This window comes from Podarcis liolepis (assembly GCF_965112155.1).
Source record: "Podarcis liolepis genome assembly, chromosome: 9".
Taxonomy (NCBI): domain Eukaryota; kingdom Metazoa; phylum Chordata; class Lepidosauria; order Squamata; family Lacertidae; genus Podarcis; species Podarcis liolepis.
Window position 1 is genome coordinate 49,340,354 of NC_139564.1, and position 22,278 is coordinate 49,362,631.

A 22,278-nucleotide genomic window follows, 5' to 3' on the forward strand; every position below is an offset into this window, starting at 1 on the left:
GGGCTATGCTGATATAGGTGGTTTAGAGATGGAATAGTGATCTTTATCTCATGATTTTACATAATAAATTGATTTTATGACTTTGACCAAGCAGTTTGCCATTAAGTACATTCATGGTAAAAGGTTTATTTATCTTTACCAAAATTGCGGCATGATGTTCTTGCCAGCAAGGCTGTCTTAGAATCACTGTAGGAGAGGTGTGACCATTTCATCATTCATTACTATTTCAGATGGAGTCACTAGAGCACTGGTAGCTTTAAATGCCCAGAGTAGCCAGCTGATCAGAATTGAGTAGACACCCCTTTGTTCTAAATAGAGCATACTCTAACCTTTAAACCTTGTGACTGCTGTCTTGCCCTGCTTCCTGTGTCTGGGTGACAAACATTGGTTGGGATAATATTTGCCTTGGTTTCTCTTTACAGTGAAAAGTATAGTATATATTGTTATCATTTTCAGCTATGAACTACCAACTGTGCTAAATTATTTGTGGCAACACTTTAATATAGGATCCTATCCAGCAGCAAACACAATATATAATACATTTAAAGCAAATACCTTTGTAGGAAGAATCCTATAGAAAGCTATCTAGTGGTTGACTGACAAAAATGTTTTGGATCTGGGAATGTTGAACAAACCGTGTGATATTTGCATGCTCCTTACTTACACAAAAATGTTCTGAACCACTCAATTCCTCTTGGCTTCAAAGCATAACATATTTGTCCCTTAGCCCTGGACACAATTTGAATGGGTCATAGAATGAGCAATAATACATATTTTTGATACATTCCAGTTTTAAACTTCTGAGGTTTAGGCAACATCTATTGAGAAAGATAGAAAATGTTAGCCTATTTTTCATTGGATTTTGATGATGCATCTTATTTAAATTCTCTGGGATCATGCTGTGAAAAATGGTGTCAGTGAAGTGGCAGAGAAGCAGTTGGACCCTAAGCAATGCTCATTTGAAGTGAGACAAGACTTTCTCACCTTTCCTCCCATCTGAAATCCCTGTGCCGTCAAAAAGCTTCTCCTGAGGATCAGGGGACCATCTTGAACACGGTGGGTTGTTGTACGGGGAAGCTTGTGGGAAGGGGTGAATTGCCCAAAATCTGTTAGGCACCTTCTGTGGGTTCCTCCAACTCTCAGGTACGGTTTTTCAGGAGCCAAAGGAGCTGTAGTAGGGAGGAGGTGATGGAAGGTCCTCTTCTGCCCACTTGCCTTCATGAATGGTTTTTAGGGATCAAACAGAGGAAACCAAGGCATGAAAGAATACATGAAAATATTTCCCCGCCAATACATGCACCACCACCCCCGAACTTCTACATCAAAAAAATTAAACCCCACGAACATGCCAGACAATATCATATATGGTAGCTGATTAGATACATTGGCCTTTATTCTATTTAAACTATTATTAATAATTCTCAATGTTAATACTGTAATACTGTTATTTGTTACTTATGCAAGTTGTTTTTTTAAAAAAGTATCTCTCCTTCAATAGCCTTTTTTTAAAAAAAATCAAATTTAAACCTCTGAGCATACATTTTCTGAGCTATTTAATTGTGTTCCTAAATGAAATACAAGCAAGAGATAATGGTGTATTAAGATTAGACATATTTATATAACTTTAAGGCTATTAAGGCTGTTTAATCCTTATGAGTGACATCAATATGGACCTAATTAGCACAGTTTGCAGCCACTTCATAATTCAAAAGAATGTGATCATTCAGCTGGAAGCACGTTTGACAGAAACTCCATAGTCATGAAGGTAAAAGCTTGCAAAATCACCCACTAGGATGGAGAAGCTGTCATTCTTCCATCAGTGCTGTTGAATACTAATGTCAAGGTCAGACTAGTGTAATTTTAGGCTGCCAAAATATTGCTAGATCCAATACAGTAGTAAATGATAAAGAAAGTAAACTTTGATAAACTTTGATATGGTAAGCTATAAAGTTTGTTACACTGGGGTTTACAGTGTACTATACCTAGACAGAAAGAAAAGGGGGGAAAAATTAAATTCATAGTATGCCTCCTTAGATTATTTACGAACACATACTTTTAAATGCTTATATGAAACATTATGCAACCAAGCAGATAGTTAACTCCTGTTGCCATGACTGTACTATAAAATATTGACTGTATTGTGGAAATTTAAAACATGCTGGTTACTTATTAGTTTAAAATAGGCAGTCTTTAAAACAACAATTGCAAACAATGTTCAAAGTATACATAATTCTTTTAAAATTACTTTCCTTAACACAATCTTATATCCCAGATTCACAGACTTTCCACACAATCTTATATCCCAGATTCACAGACTTTCCACATAAGCACTCTTTCACTTCACCTCCAGGAACATGTTTGTTTTGTTTTATAAAACCATTTATCTTGCTTTTGATTCCCAAAAGCAACCTCAGGGCAAGCTTTCATAATAGTCAATCATGAAGAAAATATAATCAAACAATGAAGTGTATACAAATATTCTAGCTATGTGGACAGGGCTGATCATGTGTGTCTTTCCAAACCAACCAAAACTTTTCTGGGAGGTAGAGTGATAATCAGATTGGAATGACTGGCGCAATCAACTCTGCCAACAGACTACCAGTATTCACACACACTTTCCTAGTTGCATGTAATTGCACCACAAAAAAAGGTCTCCCACTGCTGCTGTGTATGTGGAAGGAAAAAAGTTTGTTTGACACGAAGTTAGAATTAAGACTCCTCATTATGGAGAAGTGACAATTTCCCATGTTGGGCAAAAAATTCCTGCACTGCAGGGGGTTGGATTAGATGATCCTCATGGTCCCTCCCAACTCTACAATTCTATGACAAAATATTTTGCACCCCAGAACTCACATTATGTTAATATTATAATCCTGGCTAAAGTGCAAAGCTGGCATGCAAACTCTTACATGCAAGAAGGCAAAATATTACATTTCTAGAAATATGACATTAGATTTTTGGCAGATTTGTACTGTTCCACATTTTGACTCAGACCTTATCCAGTTTAGATTTAACCTTTTCCTAGCAGCACAGAAGAAAAAGTCCTTGTGTATTTTATGTTATTTTGATTATGAAGAATTGGTACACTAATTTGGATCCATCAGCATGGCATGGGAAATGTTCCATTAATAGTTAAGGATTTTGTAATAAAAAAATCAATATTTGTTTCAATTTTCATCTAAAGCTGAGATTTTAAAGAGAGAAAAGCCAGCTTCCACTGATATTTTATACACTTTAAATCCTGGAGATGGCTTTTTTGGAGCCATCTCCCCACCCCCACCCCACTTCCATAAAATGCTTCCTCAGTTTTTGATTGATTTTACATTGCATGAATATGTCAATGAGGAGTTGCAAAGAATACCTCAGTAGGATTGCTTTTCATATTCACATACAGCTTTGAAAGATGTCTAAAATGACATGTTTGCAGTAAAATATACATGGCCGGGTGAACTTTCCTGGTCCTATCTTGCGCCTCAGTAATTCTAAAACAGAAACTGAAGTCTTTGTTCTGATAAACTAGACGTTTTTTAAAAAATATATATTTAAATGAAATATTCAGAGACTCCATACACACAGAGCAATGTATTCTTTCTCTTCTGGCCCATGGTTAACTTTCATTCATATTAATGTGAGTTAGAAATGTGCCTTAGGCAAAGACCTCTATTATTCTCATAACCTTTCTATTTAATATTTGTTTGGCTGAATTCATGTTACTTAGCAGACTAGAAATTGTAAATGTGTAGAATCCTTTGCATATTCATACTACTGGCGAGTGCTGCATCAAGCTTGTTGTTGGGGTATAGTCTTTGCTTTAGCAATGCTAAGTACCCCATGTTTATGCTGTGTCTGTATATATTCTCTTTAGTTACTAAGAAGGTCTTCCCCAAGCATATACTTGCCAGCTATGTTGTACTGCAGCTCCAATTATCCTTGCTTATTGACCATGCCAGTGGAAGCTGAAAGTAGTAGTAGTCCAAAACTTGGAAGGGACTTCTGGAGAAGTGAATCATTCTGCAGGCAAGTTCAGGCGCATCAGATTCAGTTGATCCACTGCAATAATCATATTCTTCCAGCTGGTAGAAGCTAGCAAAGTGCCCACAGCCTGGTGATAAAGGAAGGGGCTCTTTTACTTCCATCTGAAGCACATGGCTATATAAGCCACTTTCTTCAGCCAGCACAGGGAAGAAGTGACAATGGAAGGAAATGAAAGAGATATAGTGGGCAGGTGTAAAATGAGTTTGAAGGGATCTATTCTAACTCTTTGCTTGGTACAGGAAATTCAGATCTAGATAGCCCCAACATGGCGGTTGAGCCTCTGCTTCAAAACCTTCCACTGGAGAGAACCCACCACTGCATTAAGTTATTGGTTCCATTACCAAACTATTCTTACCATCAAGATGTTTCTCCCAATGTTTAGTCAATATTCAACTGGCTAGTAAGTCTGCATGCTTTGTTAAGGCTTCCCCTTTTTCCAAGATAAATATGTTTCTTGCTTAGGCAAGAGAGAGCAAGCTGTGGAGACAGGATGCAATCCCTAATTTGAATCAGGACATGTTGCAAGGGGACAGAACCTGACTCAATTTGGCACCACCCTATTCAAAAGGAGCAGGTTAGCAATTGAAGGCACAGCACAGATAGTAGTAGTAAGGTGATTCTGTGGCAGAGGCCACCAGGAAACCGACCTCCCCAGACAAACAAAAACAAAAAAAAAGCAAGCCAGCACTAGAACATTTAATTCCTGCCTTTGAACAGCATTTGGTGGTAACATTCAGCAAGTGAACAAGATTCCAGGTTTAGTATATAATGCAGTTTTGAGTCCTGACAATTAATAGTTCACGCAAGTGGAATTAACTGAAAGAGCTGTATGTAAGTTGGCCAAAAACAAATAAATCAGAAATACTGTGTGTGTGTGTGTGTGTGTGTGTGTAACAGAGTTAAAAACATATCTATAAACCACTCGGTTGATAAAGTCGTAGTCAAAAATATTAGAAAATTAACCATATGTTGATAACACATATCCTTTGATTTCTTCTCTACGCTAAGAATTCTGTATCAACATGAATTACAAGCTTCCTTACTTCAAATCCCTTCTCAATAGCTACCTTGTTCGCTCCCAACCCCCTAGTTCTTGTCCCATGCCCCACTGCAGTTATGCCTGTGACCAAGCTTAAATAAATTTGTCTAAAACAATCACATATTTTTTCAGTGTTTATCCCTGGATCCACTTACCTCTACTTTGATAATTTTGCAGTGCTGAATTTTAGGTTGCAATGTCCTAGGATATAGCACTCTTGTATTCTGTAAAGAAGGGGAAAGGAACCTATGGTCATCCATATATTCTTGGACACCAACTCTCATCAGCCCCAGCCAGTGTGGTCAGTGCTCAGGGATGATGAGAGTTGGGGGTCTAGCAAAATCTGGACGGTCACAGATTCCCCATTCCTACTTTAAAGTGATGGTGTAAAAGCAATGCAGATAATGTGGCATTCAGCTGTAACCTTTTATGGTGGCAAGTGGAAGTATCTTTTTGACATCACTGATCCCCAGATTCATTCATTCTGAGTGGATACAATTATTTTTAAAACAAGTTGCCTGCTGCCGTTTATGGCTTATCATTCTTCCTTAAATCATAATGACTGAGGAATTTAAACATATAAATATTGAGTAAACCTCCAGGTACTTTGAGTGACAGATATTGTTTTGGAAAGGCAAGTGTTCCTATCAGTAATGCATAGAAGCCTCTTATTTCACAGTAATTGTTGAAACATGTGCAATTTGTGTGCATTTATTTTTCTAAGTGTTTAAACAAGTTGGTGTAAATGATATCCTGGGACCTTAATGCATGTGGATTATAAAGGATTTAATGCATCATGCTCCTTTGGAGTGTTCTTAAGATGTATCAATGTCGTTTACCACTCTATGCTTAATTACAATGCTAAGAGTGTGCCATACAATAGGGCAATTTAATAACAACATAACCACATTAGACGGCAGTTTCTTATTGGAAGTGAAATCCTGCATTTCTGAACTCTCCACATTTACAGCACCTTAACCATTTGTTCTATGCTCCATTACATGTGCTACTACTCACCTTCTATTATATTATTGTAAACCTTTACCTACACTGTGTAACTGGGTCTGCAATGGCCTTTCTGCAATAAAGCTACATTTTGTTTGTATTGTTTTGTAATGTAAACTCAACAAGCTCATATTCGGGGGACTGATAAGTGAATGTTCACACTTCTGAATAAGAGGTAGGGCAAAATGAGCTCTGGTCTTGCCCGCCTCTACAAACCTGTAGTTTATTAAGCTGAACAGCTACACAATATTCATAGCAATTAAGTATCCATACTTCCTTCCTTACATGTGGTTTTATATGCATATGTACTTTTGCATATTGAGGTTTATAATGTATATATGCTGCCAATACACTTCTTCCAGAATGTCGGCGGATCTTTCTCAAGCTTGCCTATCATATTTTTATGTACATTGGCAAATCCAAGTTCCTTGGAAAGGATGTAAAAGTAGAAGGCTGTTCTGCTTTTAAAGCTACTTGTGGTTCAAGTTTAAAGTTTTCAATAATTTATTCCCCATCAAGTCTTGTCTAAGTCTAAATTGGTAAAAATATTATAGCATAGATGAATGCCTGACCTTTTCCCATGGTACACTTGATAGCAGTTGTTTATATGGAGAGTAAAATCCTGATCAATCTGACACTTACTACAGACTTCCTGCTGCTTAGAAATGTGTACTGTAATAGCATTTGTATGTTTTCTTTCCTCCCCTAAGGTTTCAGATTCCTGCTTCACAAGAGCACAGCAAATTAGAAGAAGCAGCCTAGTCACTATAAGAGAAATGAAGTGATTTGACAATTTGTACGCTGTTTTAACCTGAATCCTATGTATCCACAATTAGTTGCATTGGTTGGAAGCAATCATGTGTGTGTTTGTATCTCTCTGTTTGTGGTTATTTCACAGTTCTTAACACAACTGTATACAATTAAATAAGCTTGACCTTTCCCCTCTCACCAACAAGGCCACAGATGCCGAAGAACTATGTTCTTAGGCTGCTTGAATTCCAAGATTAAAAATTGATCAGATTGTGTAGGGCAGAATTGGTTGAATTCAAGCATACAATATAATTGGGAGGAAATGGTTACCTATTTAGTAGGCCATGCCTAGTAACATAACTCTCTCTAAAATCATTTCAGATACCTCTGGCATGCACACAAACACTTATACCAAGAACAAACGTAGTTGGTCTCTAGGGTGCTACTGGACAATTTTTAAATTTATTTTTATATATACAGCCGTATTCCGTTACCGAATACATCTGAAATTTTTTTTATCATACATTGTTTCGGGAATTTTGTATATTTTTTAGCCAAAAGCTATTTTGCTAAATTTAGAGAAGTGAGAAATCTGAAGGATAATCACATGTTTATTTGTTTATTTGCATGTCCCCTTACATTCACAGAAATCAAATTTCTTGAGCATTCCTAGCCCACTGCCAGCTTGTTTACAAAGGAATGTAGACCCTGAGGGGGGAAACCATTGCTCACTCCTGAAATACCCATAAAAATATAATTATGACACCTTCTGTTGCCCTTCCTTTCAAAGAAAGGTACATTCTATCATCTATATTTAGAAAGAAGGAAATGAAGGCTTTTTACGTGTGTGTGTGTGTGTGTGTGTGTGTAACATGTAGTAGTAGTAATAATAATAATAATAATAATAATAAATAATAATAATATATTATTTATATGCCACCCATCTGACTGGGTTGTCCCAGACAGTCTGGGCAGCTTCCAACAAAAAATAGTAAAAAACAAAAACACAACATTATACACTAAAAACTTCCCTGAGCAGGGCTGCTTTCAGATGCCTTCTTTTAAAAATTACATAGCTGTTTGTCTGTGGGCTTTTTGAAGCAGAATCTCTCCATCCACTTAACCAAGTCACACATACTTCATGCAAGCGTGAGGACCCTCAGGTGCAGGAGAAGAATACAGAGCTGCCGATCTCTCTGTCTGACCTCTCTACTCTCCCCCACCCAAGATCAAGGACTCCCCAAATGTTTTGGGTTGGCTGGAATGTATCCTTGAACTCTGGTAATGCCTCTTGCCTGCCCAGATGGAGGATAAAGAAGAGTGTGTGAATAGAAACTAGCCTACTGTGCTGAGGTAAAATTTGAATTTGTTGCTCCACCTACTTTTGCTTTTGGCCCCACCTACTACTCTGGCATGTGACCTTTGGAAGGTTGCTCAGAAGGGGATGTGGCCTTCAAGCTGAAAATATTTCCCCACTCCTGAGGTAAATGTGCCAAATAACACTATTATATATAAACCATTATAGAAAAGTTTACAAAAGAGCCCTGAGGTAAATGGTTGCCGGCCATTAAATAAATGTTTTGAAGCGCTGTCATCTTTGTGGCAAAGCTTTTAGAATTGGAATTTAACCCCGTCCTGACTGAACAATTTTTTGTCAGGAGACATTCTTTTCTCACTCCTGTTTAACCAAAGTTTTGTTACAACCCAGGTTTCCACGATAACCTTTGAGTGCCTCTGTTTTGGCATTCTGCAGGCTTGTATTCTGAGTCTGAGACTCCTGGGAAGGAAATTTAACTGGGATGCTCGAGCAGAGTTTTTCTGTGAGAAGCACCGCAACAGAAATTCCTCAGACTTGCTTATTGTTGCAGAGAGAGCCTTTGTAATTACCAAGGGATTAGGGCAGAATATGAAAAGTCCTGGAAGAAAGCAGCTTTCTTGCAGATCAGGAATGTGTGCTGCACAAACTCTGAAACCATCAGCTGGGTTAGCGAGGCAGAAGTGTATTAAAATGCTGAGAGTTCAAGGAGGAGGTCCTAGTGAAAACTCCTAATTAAAGAAATAAAAAAGAAGGTTTCTAAAGAGTGCCAGAGATTATGTCATTTGATTTCTCCAGGAAGAAAAGGGGTCTTTTGAGGATTGCAAATGAGATGACAATGCTGCGCCAATACAATGGACTTATCCCCTTTCCACAATAAAAGTAATGAAAACTGGGCTTAATGGTACATAAATAAAAATAATTAAATAGAAGATAGTGGTAGTGGTACATTACCTGAATTAATATACAAGATTAAGAGGCCAATAACCCAGAAACAACTTACTTTCTTGATCTTTTATATAAATTAATCCACCCTTTTAGGCATCAATATGATCTTACACCACACTGAGTTACAACAGTGCTGTATCATTTTATTAAGGGCATAAACAAAAATATTTTTAATTAAAGAAATTGGTGACAAAACATTAGCCAGTGTCTAGATTTGTGGCATACCTCTTCAGAATAGGAATGGGGAAGAATTTTGGTTCAATCCACAATTTGGAGTGAACCCCCTCCCCAATCTACATCTGGCAGATCATGCTCTGATCAAATCACAGACAAGTGGATTAGATTGCATGTATATGCACTGTTCCAAAGCATGGTTTGTTCCAATTTACATTAGTACAAGGTGGCCTGAGAAATTCTCTGTTTGTTTGTTTTTTAAAGGAAGGCATTTTCAGCTACTTTGAGATACAACCATTACTAGCCTGTATGGAAAAATATATGGATCCCCCCCCCCCAAAGGTACATGCCATCATTTTCTCCATACCATCATCCAGGTAGGGATGTAAGAAGACATCATTTCTATTCCGACCTGTGTTGTTCACATGCATTTCTGTTTTCATTCTGCTGCAGTTCAGCTTCCAACAAAAACTGCATTATTTGTCTCACTGTGGCCTGTGGTGGAATTCTCCATAATTAATTACATTCTTCAATACCATTGTGGTGAGGTGGAGAGATCAAGTATATAATGCTTTTACTCTGAAACAACAGTGACATATATATTGGACATATATCCTGGATTGATAACAGTTTTTTAAAAATAAATAAATAACCAGGGAAACCCTCATAAGTTCTCTAAAAACAATTTAAATTTGTTAAAAGCATGCAGACTTTTAAGGATATTTCCTTTTAAAAAATCCACATGAACCAGGGTTGGACTTGATGATCTACTCATGTGCAAGGAACACAGATTGGATTAGGACTCTTTTATCTGTTCCTACTTCAGAGTCTTTAGAATTAGAGAGTCACAGTAAAGTGGTTTTGTGGCAGAGTGCAAATGTATATGAAGAATAATAATATTAGGAAAATATAATCCTATTCTGAACACACACAAATACACAAGAGTATATTTCATGTTTCAAGTGGAAACTGGTTATGTTAAATAAGTCAGAAAAGTATAACATTTCACATCTGAGCTCTATTCTGAAATGGATTGCTGGTTTTTATGTGTCTGAATCTGTCTTGGAGACATTTTCAAAATACTTATTCCAAATAGATTTTTATGCAAGCTGGTTCTATAGGTAGCCGAAATGAATATTATTCAGCCTGACAACAATGTCATAACACTGTTTATTATTTGAAGATGCAAGCATAAGCTTACAGGGAAGTAACTCCCATTGAAATAAATGAGAGTCACTTATGAGTAAACATGTTTAGGATTACAGGACGATACTGTTTACTTTGACTGGAAGCAGATGTTATAGAGAACGCATGGAAGCTGCAGAAAACTACAGCTCAGCCTAATGCTTATCTGGTGCTCAGTAACATTTCTTTTAATACAGTGGTACCTCAGGTTAAGTACTTAATTTGTTCCAAAGGTCCTTTCTTAACCTGAAACTGTTCTTAACCTGAAGCACCATTTTAGTTAATGGGGCCTTCCGCTGCCGCTGCGCCGCCAGAGTATGATTTCTGTTCTCATCCTGAAGCAAAGTTCTTAACCCAAGGTACTATTTCTGGGTTAGTGGAGTCTGTAACCTGAAGCGTATGTAACCCGAGGTACCACTGTAATATAAAGCATATGATGTGATGTCATTGTACTCTGAGGTTCTCTGTCTTTTCAAGCAATAGCTAACAAAGTGCAGCACAATGGGAAAACAAAGACTGCAATGTTGTCAAATCTAGGAAAAGGATGACGTTTTGGTGATACTTGAATCTAGGATGAACCCATGGCTTCCTATGGGGGTGTTCCAGTTTGAACAAACAGAAGCCTGTTCTCCTAAGATAAAGCTGCCATTGGATACAACCCTTTGTAATATTGAAATGCTGTTATATTGATATGTATCATTATTCCTAATACTTTTGTTAATAAGATAAAACGTTAAGTCAGGCAAGGGGCACCAGGATATTGCTGGACTCTGGTTCCCATCATCCCTGCACCCCACCCATGCAAGGGTTAATGGGATTTGGAGTCCAAAACATATGGCAGGCACAGTTCCCACCCTTGTATTAAATGATGGCAGAAATCTGCCATAAGACTTTTCCTGCTCTTGATCAGTTCTACTCATTTCCCCCACACTTTAATATGTTTTCCCCCCACAACTGCCTTGCATAACACTTTTCTTTTTGGCTATCTTTAATTCCTGTCTTATTGAAGAAAGGAATGCATGCATACAGTCACACTTTGCAAAAACAAATATGTTGTTATTGCAGTCAGCTAGACCACCTAATGTATATCATATTAAGTACTAACTTAATTTTTTAGGGACGAGTGTCCTGTACAATTTGTAGCACTGAATTCCTTGAGGAAACTCACAGCCCAGCTGCACATGGATGGATTCTATTTGTTTTAAAAGATTTATCCCTTGCCTTTGCATCAATTAATGTTCAAGATGGCTTACATATAAATAACATTAAAATAATACAAAAATAGATGTATTAAAACTTTACCAAACAGCCCAGTAGGGAGCAGCTAAAACAATAAAACAATTTCCCTTGTGAACAAAAGTTTGAGAAAACAAACAGAATTAACCTATTAATTAATTTGTTCAGACAGAACTCAGATAAGTAATGAACCCTAGAGCCCGATACCACATAGCAGAAGTTGCTTTATCGAGACAGTATTTCTCACTGTACTATTGTCAGTTTTATACACACAGACCAATTAAATGAGCAAGTCAATATATATTCTGGATGTACGTTCAGCAGAAATATATACTTTTCGTTTGGTTTATGTTGCATGTTAGTGGCACTCCTATATTGCACTTAGTACTTATGAAATAGAATTAACTCTTGTCTGATTCAAGCTACCTGTCTCTTGCATTAAATCATAACTTGCAGAGTGTCAGCAAAAGGCCACCTCTTGACAAAAGGTCATTTCAGTACCAGTACTAGGTGTTTGAAACACTTCTTTTGACACCAGAGTGCGTTAATTGTTCATGGAACCCTTCCCCTTTCAGTGTTGCTTTAAGGCATTCTGGCTCAGCTTAAAGTCAGTCAAGCAAAATTGGAGCATCTGGTTGCCGTGTCAAAATAGCATAGGCAACTTCAGTGTAGCACCCTAGTGGATAATCTCAACTCAGAATACAAACAATACATTAGTGATTGCCAGGAGGCTACAGTTCCTATTCCTTTGAAATAAGTTGGAAAAAAATTATGTACACAAACACACAAATGTAAATTAAGCTTATCATTTTCTCTGCCCTATTCTGGCACTTCCTGTTTTAAATAGTTGACCATTGCTTGGAAATTCATTTCATTTAACTCATTTTCAACATATGAGTTAATTGTTGTGCCATTAATATCTCTTTAATATGTACTTTAAACATACACTTTAAATTATATGATGAGAGCATGAAAATGAGTGTCACGTAGAACCCATGCATCACTTTAAAAAGAAAAAGAAAAAGTTGTGTGGTGGTTTAGTACTAGTTAAAGTTATTAATATTACAAGTGATTGAAACTGGTGGTAATTTCTGTGGCTGCTTTGCTATATAGTATTATATCAATTGTTTATAGCTTGTCCACAAAACCTCACTCCGGCTTAATGGTTTACAGTAAGTAATAGGTGATCCTGTACAAATTCATATTGTGTTTATCATATTCTTTGGATGTTAATGGCTTTTAGGGTACAATTCTGCAAAATGAAATGATTAAATACATACCACTTACTTCTTAGAGAGAATAATTTAAATTCTATTACTATTTGTCCTGAAATGGATGCAAAATAATACTGTCAGAGAAGCACATATGACATCTGACAGTAGATCCAGACCTAACCCCCAGGGCAGATTACTCCTGCCCCAGGCAGGAATAGTCTATGCATAGCACCAGGTCAGCAGGTCAGGCAGTATAAATGCTTAAAGATTCTAAGCTTATACCACCTCATATCTGTCCCTGCCTCAAAGTGCTACCTCCTGTGGTTCTGACACAAGTGACCTCCTGAGTGTATGCCTGTGCTGTGGAAGTTAAAGGAAAGATTTCCCCCCTCTGACTATGCACATAGGATATGACTTTTAAAGGAAGTTGCCATAGCCTGAATCTTAAATCAATGAGAATACTTTTCAGTCAGTCAGTGAGAAAAGAGTTAAGCATATGATGGATGTTTGAAAAATCATTTCATAGCACCAGAGGATGCAGTCCTGACTTAGTATTTATTAATTAGCAGAATTTGGCTTTGCTGGGTTTCATTCTCACCCCACCCCCAGGAAGACGTTGCTTCAGCAGTGATTTAGAAGAGACTCTGCTTTGTGGCTGTCAGCCAGCACTCAATGTTAGCAAGTGCTTACATTTGCTTCTACACTCCATTCTTGCACTCCTGGGCAGGTAGCCAGGCTCTCTACCATCAGCCCTGAAGTCTATACCTGATTCACCATCTCCTTTGCCACCACTTTGTATCTGCATTAGTTTATGTTATGGTTACCAGATGTCCCCGGTTCCCGGGGACAGCCCCCGGATTTACCAATCTGTCCCCAGACAAAATCTATCTCTGGAATGTCCCTGCATTTAAATTAATGTCCCTGGATTAATCATATGCCTGGGCACTTCCAGACCCTCCCCAGAGCCCGAAGCAAGCATCCACTACAGCTCCAGAGAGGTGCAGCTGGGCTTTGGTGCAACTCTCCCACCTATCAGCTGACATGCAAAAAGAAACCTCCCTCTCTGTCAGCTCTGCAAACAGCCCTGCTCCTCCTGCTTGCTTGCTTGAGCCGGAAAGGCAAGGCTGCTCTTTGGACCGGCGGAGCTGAGGTGTAGGGAAGAAGCCTCCCTGCATGACATCTCTGCAAGCTACCCTGTCTCTCCTGCTTGCTCATGAGGAAAAAGGATCACTTTTTTCATGCCTTTAAAGCCCCCTGTATTCTGCCTGCTTGTGAGCTGAGCTACCAAGCTGGCAGAAAGCAGGATGCTGCCTTGAGCCTTCCCTTTGCTCTCCCAGACAGAGGCTGTTGCTTCAAAGTTAAGGGTGGTGGTGGGGAAATTGTCTTGCCTCATTTACTCCATTCTGCATGTTTGTGAGCTATATTGGACTGCCTTCCTTCCCTCCCTTCTCTCTGTGTAATTGTCTGTCTCCCCATTTTTTCCTCCGTACCCATAAACTCTTCCAAATTCTCCCTTTGTCTTTTCACACATTTGGTTCCCCAAGCCTATACATCATTATGTGCTGCTGCTACATTTTTATTCCCTTGCACCCACCCCCACTAGCAAAAAATAAAAGGGGAGGAATGTTTTATGTTTATTTTGGGGGTGTTTATGTTGGTTCCCCCTAAAGAGCTTTCCTGTTCCCTTCTTATTAAAAAATGAACCTTAAAAAAATTAAAATGAACCTTTAAATAAATTAAAAGAGGCTACCTCTGCTTGCTTGCTTGCCTCCCTCCCCTTCCCTTCCCTTTAATAAAAAGGGAGAGATTGGTGGGATGGGGCTTGGGGGGGTATCTTCTGTGTCACAATAGGTGTAAATGGAGCAGAGAAGCCTTATGCTCTTTTAAATTGCGACTGCTCTTTTTGAGGTACCTCCATTGCAGGGGGTTGGCCTAGATGCCCCTCAGAGGTCCTTTCCAAAGCTGTGATTCTGTGATCATCCCACAGTCATATTCTCAAACTTGGCTGACGCCCGTGCAGGAGACATCCACAGGTGGGCAGGGCAGCAGCAGATGGAAGGGGTTTCTGCTAACGCTTACTCCTGAGTAAGTCTGTAAGGGATCGCAGTGCAAGGTGGGAGAGGAAGGGAGTGGAAACATGGCTAGTGCTCCAAGAAAGCAGGCTGGGACCCAGAGGAAGGCCAAGCAACAGAGGAGACCACAGAAGAGAAGATATTACTTTTTAATTTTTTAAAATAACTTTACGCACACACACACACACACACACACACACAATTTATATAAAGTGTCCCCGGATTCATTGAAAAAAATCTGGTAACCTTAGTTTATGTAGGCTAAGCAAAATATCTGGAAAAGGCTTTATTTTGTGCAGAATTCAAACACAGGCTGTTTAATTGTGGGAAATGGCTCTTCCACGAGCAGTAGTCAGCTACCACAAGAGGAAGATCTTTGAATTTCAGCCTAATAAATACACAGATTTTGTCTTTAATCTGCTAGTTATGTGTTTTCATATTGGGTAATCACTTAGTATGTGTTTTTCTCAAAACATTTTCCTTATGTATAAAATGAAGCAAATGACAGCTGAGTTGTCTGGAAATTATTTTATGCTTAGACTTAAAAATACATGCCAAAGATTATTGTGTAAATAAATACATTTCATTATTACCACTAAAAAGCACAGATCTCTGGGGTAGAACATGGCAACTTTTTAATTGCCCACAGCAGGACCACACAAGAGCTCAGGACAGCATGTGAGAGTGGATATTAATGCAACTGAAATTACCAGGAGAACTTGGTATATTTTCGAGAGCCATATGATCATTGCTCCCGAGAGTCATTAGGGAAATTCAGTGAGTTAAATAGCTCCCTTTTGTAATGTAATTGGACTAGGGATTTTCTCATCTGAAAAGCTGGAGCAGCAAAGGTACCATGTATGAGTTAATACTTTTATGTGTTAAAGTGTTAAGTGTTGTGAAGTATGTCTCTGACATATATAGTCAAGATAGACTGAGTATGGAATAACATTATGACATTAATACACTAGTAATCCATACCCTTTCTTGAGACAGAGGTAGAGTGTGTTGCAGTTTATGCCCATGAATGGAACGTTGGCACCCATCTGCCATTCTTTCTACCTGCTGAAAAGTAACTTTTAAAGAAAAGTTTGGAATAATTGCCCAGACCAATGGAATAATACTGGTTTTAGGAAATTGAAGATGGCAGATTACCACAGATTAATGTCCTCTCAGTACATTAATTATATCACAAAATATCATTTACTAATAGTGAATTTTGTGATTAGCACATGATTACTCTACATGCTTACCAAAGGGCAATAGCTAACGATTATGACCAGGGTGTAATGTGTGTGTGTGTGTGTGTGCGCGCGCGCAAAACTTAAAAGTCAGCTTGGAAGAAAGAAAACACAACTGCCAGTAAGAGAAGAGAATTTCTGTTCTCCTTATCTCCCTATTGTCCTTTCTTCCAAACCATACTTGATTGTAAGGTTTCTGGGTTGAAACGTACCTGGGAGTTACAGACATTTAAATGGAAGCCCTGCCCCTCCCCCAGTGAGTAGCTGCTGGTTTCAACAAGGACTAACTAAATAGGAAAAAGTGATCGGTCCAACGGGGGGGGGGGTTACGGACTACTTTCTGCCCTCTTTAGGAAACCAGATGCCAAGGCCAATTGTTTAGGCACTAGTGGCACTGGAAGCTTGGCAGTTTGCATTCCTATTTGTAATAGAAGAGAGCTAACTGTCTAAGACTGAACTATCCAGAAACACCCATCATCTCTGTCTGTTGGCCATGCTGGTTAGGCCTGATGGGAGCGTCATTCTATTCTTTTCAGACTGTGTGGTTTGTGAGAGTGTGAACGCTGCTGTACTGGAAGGTCCAAATGTATTCCAGCAGGAAATCGTCAGTTCGTTGTTATCAGAGTGGCCATCAAATTTTACCTAAGGTGAACTTTGGAGTTAATCTTGGAGGTTGCCACCTCAGTGAAAAATCTAAGGAATTTGGGGGAATGGAGAAAGAGCTGCACCAAGATTAACAAAACTATAGGGGAAGTCTCCTATTTTGAACCCACAGAAAATTGTAATGAAGCTGTGCCAAGACTGTCACCTGCTTTTCATATTCACATTAGGATTTGTGGGTTAGTGAAGAAGTTGCCTGTGCAGTGGGACTACATTTTCAATAGAATTTCACTTAGAGTGAAATGAAGTCAAATGTTGAACTTTTTGCTTGGAAGAATGAGTGAAGAAATGTTGAGTGAAGTTAAAAGAATTCCAGAGGGACTAGCAAAAGATGTGGGTGGCAGATATACACATAACACTAATGGTTACTTCATTCTTTCCCTTTCAATGTCAGCTTTTGAATTATTCTTGTAAGAACATGCATCTGACACTTCATTTGTATGGCTCTGACATTACAGTTCCACTTCTACTATATTGATTAGTTTGCAACATGTAAAAGGATGATATTTTTGCTGTGCAGGAAAACAAGTGCTTCAAGTACTTACTCACTATGTATTTCTCAATGATGGGCACCATTGTTTTTTTTATTATTATTATTATTTCAGTGAAGTACCACAAGCAGCATGCTAGAGGCCTCCTTGCAAAACACCAAAGAATTCCCTGCTCCACTTACTCACAAAGAAATTGAGAATAAAGTCCTTGACTTAAGCATAGATTCACTTTTATTACTTAAGCATTGTAGTGGAGTCATAATTGCAGAAAAGAGCATTTCAATAGCTACTTAAAAACCGGATTTTGTTGCAATCTCAAAGAAGATCCAAGGACATACACTTTGAACACTACTTGAGTTTTCCATTATGGTTTGATAATTAGGTTGGAAAGAAGTTAACCTTGAAAAATCTACTGAAAAATATTATTCTTTAAGTTTGGCCTCTATTGAGAGAAGTTGTAAGGGGTAGTTGCTAGCATTGTGAGCTGTAAGCCATGAAATCCTGGTTCAAATTTCACCTCATATTTGAGCTCATTGGATGTTATGAGCAAGCCGCTGCACCAGCCTGGTTTTCCCATCTGCGATATACAGAGATGGGAATCCCTCCCTCCATTGATATACCTTAGATTGGCAGGCAACTCTGCCTTTAGTAGCACAGGACCTTCTATCTTCTCTGGTGTACCCAGCCAGTTTATATCTGCTGCAGTTTATCCTTTGTTTAAATTTTGTAGAGATTTGGTAATTCTGTAGATGCTTTCAGAGTTTGTTCCCATAACTCCGCCATGACCCTTCAACACCACTCCCAGCTGCCTCCTACATTTGAATTCATCCTTCCATTTCAAGTTGTTTTACACCGGTTTTAATGTGTTTCAATTATATTAGTATGGTGTTCCTGTATAAGAACTTTGTTTTGTTCCTTTATATTTTGTTGGAAGCCACCCAGAGTGGCTGGGATAAACCAGTCAGATGGGTGGGGTATAAGAAATTTGTTGTTGTTGTTTATTACCACTCTGAGAACCAACCTCCTGGACAAGGACTTAAATACTTCAGAATAAAAGCATAATTATTATTGTTAGTTGCAGCTAGGCAACTCAGTGTGCATGAGTTTGGAACACTGGTGCAGGATACATGACACAAATGCTGATGCAACTTTCCCATGGCAGAGTTTCAGCCTGTTTGCTTTGGGTAGCTTCAGAAGTTACAAACAAGCACTTTTTAATTTGTAACTAAATTGGGGCAGAACATCTGGTAGATTGAAAGATGCATGAGTTCTGGCTAGTGATAGGTGAATACTGCTCCTTCCCTAGTTTTCCTTGAATTAGCTCATATCAATCTAGTTTTCTCCCAACTGGGAAATTGCTTAGACTATTCAGAGACAATCTGAATTAAATCAGACTCTGTAGTGCATCTAGTCAAGGGCATAGACCAATCCTTCTCTGATCCTATCCTTAAGCATTGAATTGTACTCCTGCCTGCCTCCCATCAAGCTAAAACTCTGCAACCCACTCACTGGCCTCCAACCACTTTCTTCAACCATCTGTTAACAAGTTTACCTTGGAACTATGGCTCCAGTGGAGAGGGATTGAGATTTTTCTCCTTCCTACCCTTAGCATCCATCCTGCTTTTGTGACAGCACCAGGCACCAACAGAAGGCAAAGGGGTGGGAGATACTGCTGTGCTTACTTTTTCCCCAGTGTCAGAGCTAAAAGCAAAAACAAGAAGGAATGTAAAGAGGGGAAGGTGTTGCTCAGTATAGGTGAGAGCAGTGCTGGGCAGGTGCCAGAACTCACCATGAATGCCTCCCTTGTTCTCTTATAATGGACGATGGCATCCACCTGAAAGGTGTCGGAACTGAGTTCCAGCTGCAAAAAAGCCCTGGCTGAGGGGAAAGAATTCTCTGGATCAGCTTGAAATATGAGCTGGAGAAGAACTCAAACACAAAATGAAAGTGCTTTGGCAATTTCTAATTTTAAGTATGAGCTTTCCATAAAAAGAGAAAATTCCTTCTGATGAGAGAATTGTGAGGATATGTGTTAGGTCTAATCAAGAGCACACAAAAATGCACTTGAGTACATTCAAATCTTTGTACTGTCTATATATGTCCATTGCATCATGGCCAGAAACTTTAATAACCCTCCCCACAAATAGTGATTTTTGAAGAATGCTACACTGCTACACATGAGGGTTTGTTCTCTAATATAAAGTATGTTCTTGTTTCAGTGGCAGCTTTCTGCCCTTCTCTTTCATTATGCTGTTTGACAATTAAGTGCGGAATGTGAAGAATTGTTTTCAGATATGATTGTATTATTTTCATTCTGACAGGGATTTAAAATTGAAAGAAATCTATTTTTCAGCTTCACACTACCAAAATTAGGCAAAGGGGGTTCCAAGTTAAAATAGATTACAGAAGAACAAATGAAGTTGTGAGTTTTCTTCAGTGTAAGGCTGCTTTTGAAAAGTCACTCATCTAATCTGAACTAGAAGCTTAAATATGATTTGCCCGGAAACCAAAATATAGCCTGAAACCTGATCTGGATCTGAACTTCTCCTCTCTTGCCAAATAAAAGCATACTTAACTTCATTTTGAGAGAATGGCCAGATGTTCATGCTGCTTTTTACTTTAGCTAAGCAAGTTCACCCACCTCTAATTGAAATCCTGAACATTAATACCTCTCAGGTGCTTTGCAGTGAGCAAATGTCATCCACATACATTTTTATTTTTGTATTTAATGTTGTATTTTCATGTAGTTGTTAGTGGTGAATATATGTAGACCAGGAGGGAACATACACCCCAGCAGAATATGTGCATACTACATACAGACATATCATCCATTCTGCATGCTATATGAAAGGCCTTTGTACAAGTATTGTGCATCTATGTCAATGGAATAGTGGAACAAGTGCAACCAATATATATTCTTTCCTTTGATATTCATAAATATTTAATTAAAATATTGATATACTGCATTGCCTAGGTTCATACCAGAACGCAATGAAACCATAATAACAATGAGCCAAAAGAAATTTGGCAGTGAACAACAACTCAAATCAGCAGCTCACGTCACCTCCCATAGGCCAGGTGCACCAACTCTAGGGGAGGGGACCTCAGCACCTCAATATTTGTTTTAAGGGGCCCAGGCCCCTTCAATCTTGAGGTGGACCTGTGCGCACAACATGCTTTATGTGTTGCAGGTCCTCCAGTGCTCAGCTTCCTCCGTTGCGCACACATCGCACATGCGTCATTATAGGTGTGTGACACACATGACATTACACACGCGCAGCACCCCACCCCCCAATCTTGGGAGCAACCTGGTTCCTCTACCATAAGCTATCCAGGACCAGAGGCCTTGCAGCCCCTAAAGAAAACCACCAGGAAGAGGCTCATCCCAACCTTCACAGGCAAACAATTGTATGGACTTTGAGCAATTGCACTGACGGTTTTATTCATGTGAATGGAATTTTTTCCTAAGCCTAATTGCCATGGGAGATAAGAGGAGTAGGGGGAAAGAGATAAGGGGAGAAATTAGGGAAGAAAGAGATGATGTTTAAAAGACCGTATAGCTGGAAGATAAATGTATATGAGTGTGGATGGATGGGTTAGATGAATATAGTGTGTGTGTGTGTGTGTGTGTGTGTGTGTGTGAGAGAGAGAGAGAGAGAGAGAGAGAGAGAGAGAGAATAAAGGTAAAGGACCCCTGAAAGTTAGGTCCAGTCACAGACGAGTTTGTGGTGCTCATCTCGCTTTACAGGCCAAAGGAGCCAGCATTTGTCTGCAGACAGTTTTTCCGGGTCGTGTGGCCAGCATGACTAAGCTGCTTCTGGTGCAACGGAACACCGAAACCAGAGTAGCGCACGGAAACGCGGTCTACCTTCCCGCTGGAGCGGTACCTATTTATCTACTTGCACTTTGATGTGCTTTCGAACTGCTAGGTTGGCAGGAGCTGGGACACCGAGCAACAGGAGCTCACCCCGTTGCAGGGATTCAAACCGCCAACCTTCTGATCGGCAATCCCAAGAGGCTCAGTGGTTTAGACCACAGCACCACCCACTGTGTGTGTGAATAGTTGTACGTAAATGTGGTGTGTATGGATCCATAGATACGAATGGAGTGTCGCTTTGTTCCTACCCTCTTTTAGCTGTCCACCACTACCATGTGAGTCATGAAAGGTTACCTATAAGGAAATGCAGGTTTTAACCTTAAAATGGTTTCCCTGCCATGTTCATGTCAAAATCTACAGAAAGCTTAAAGCAGTCTTGGTCTCCTTAGCAAACTGAAACCCTGATTGAAATAGTTAGAAAAAAGATGCCACATCTAGAAATGATTCAACCTACTCTGCTACCATATATTCAAGCCATCTTTCCTAAAAAGAGAAGTTGTCATCGTTGCAAATGATGACTTTATAAGAAGCCACTGTCATCTTTTTTAATGGCAATGGCAACCTGTCCTCCTTCATATTCACAACCCTAGCTAACGGTCCACAATGCTCCATCCTACTGCCCTTGACTAACAATAGTGTATACTAATCTAGTGGTTATGGGTATAGGCTAAACAGCAGGGCTGGGAAAACATTGGCTCACTCAGTGCTGCTGAACTACAACTCCCATTATCCCTGACCACTGGCCATGCTAGTTGGGGCTGATGGGATTTGGAGTCCAACAAAATCCAGAGGGCTGCAGGTTCCCCAGTCCTGCTATACAGTCTCAAGCACTCTTCTGACAGCCAAGGAATAAATACTGTGCTGGTGTACATAAAAATGGCTAGAATTTGGATACATCCCTGGCCCAAACATGATATGCATTAGAGGCGCTGAAACCCATGATGATCCACAACAGTTAATTCAGTCTTCCTATATACTACCTAACAATGCAATTTAGTCACAACACCTGGAAGTGACTTTGCAGTAGCTGTTCCCC

At 39.2% G+C, this 22,278-nt stretch overlaps 1 protein-coding gene and 1 long non-coding RNA gene across 28 annotated transcripts in view; one reads left to right on the forward strand and one right to left on the reverse strand.

The window, feature by feature from the left end:
* The window catches only part of TENM3 (teneurin transmembrane protein 3), a 1,268,022-nt gene that overhangs the window by 327,283 nt on the left and 918,461 nt on the right, over positions 1–22,278 (forward strand). The window contains exons 1-2 of one of the 26 annotated variants that reach the window (XM_083459451.1): positions 7,858–8,182; positions 9,531–9,643. The exons of the other annotated variants lie outside the window; for them this stretch is intronic. The gene's annotated coding sequence lies outside the window, so the exon portion shown is untranslated. Of the gene's footprint in view, positions 1–7,857; positions 8,183–9,530; positions 9,644–22,278 lie in introns of those variants that run through there. 26 annotated transcript variants of the gene reach the window in all.
* LOC310686202 lies at positions 481–5,301 on the reverse strand. 2 transcript variants are annotated; one of them, XR_014515762.1, is made up of 3 exons: positions 5,230–5,301; positions 3,900–4,011; positions 481–1,215 (listed from the first exon to the last, which is right to left on the reverse strand). It is a non-coding gene; the product is annotated as an uncharacterized lncRNA (long non-coding RNA). The 2 variants fall into 2 exon arrangements; XR_014515763.1 differs by having other exon boundaries at positions 3,900–4,102.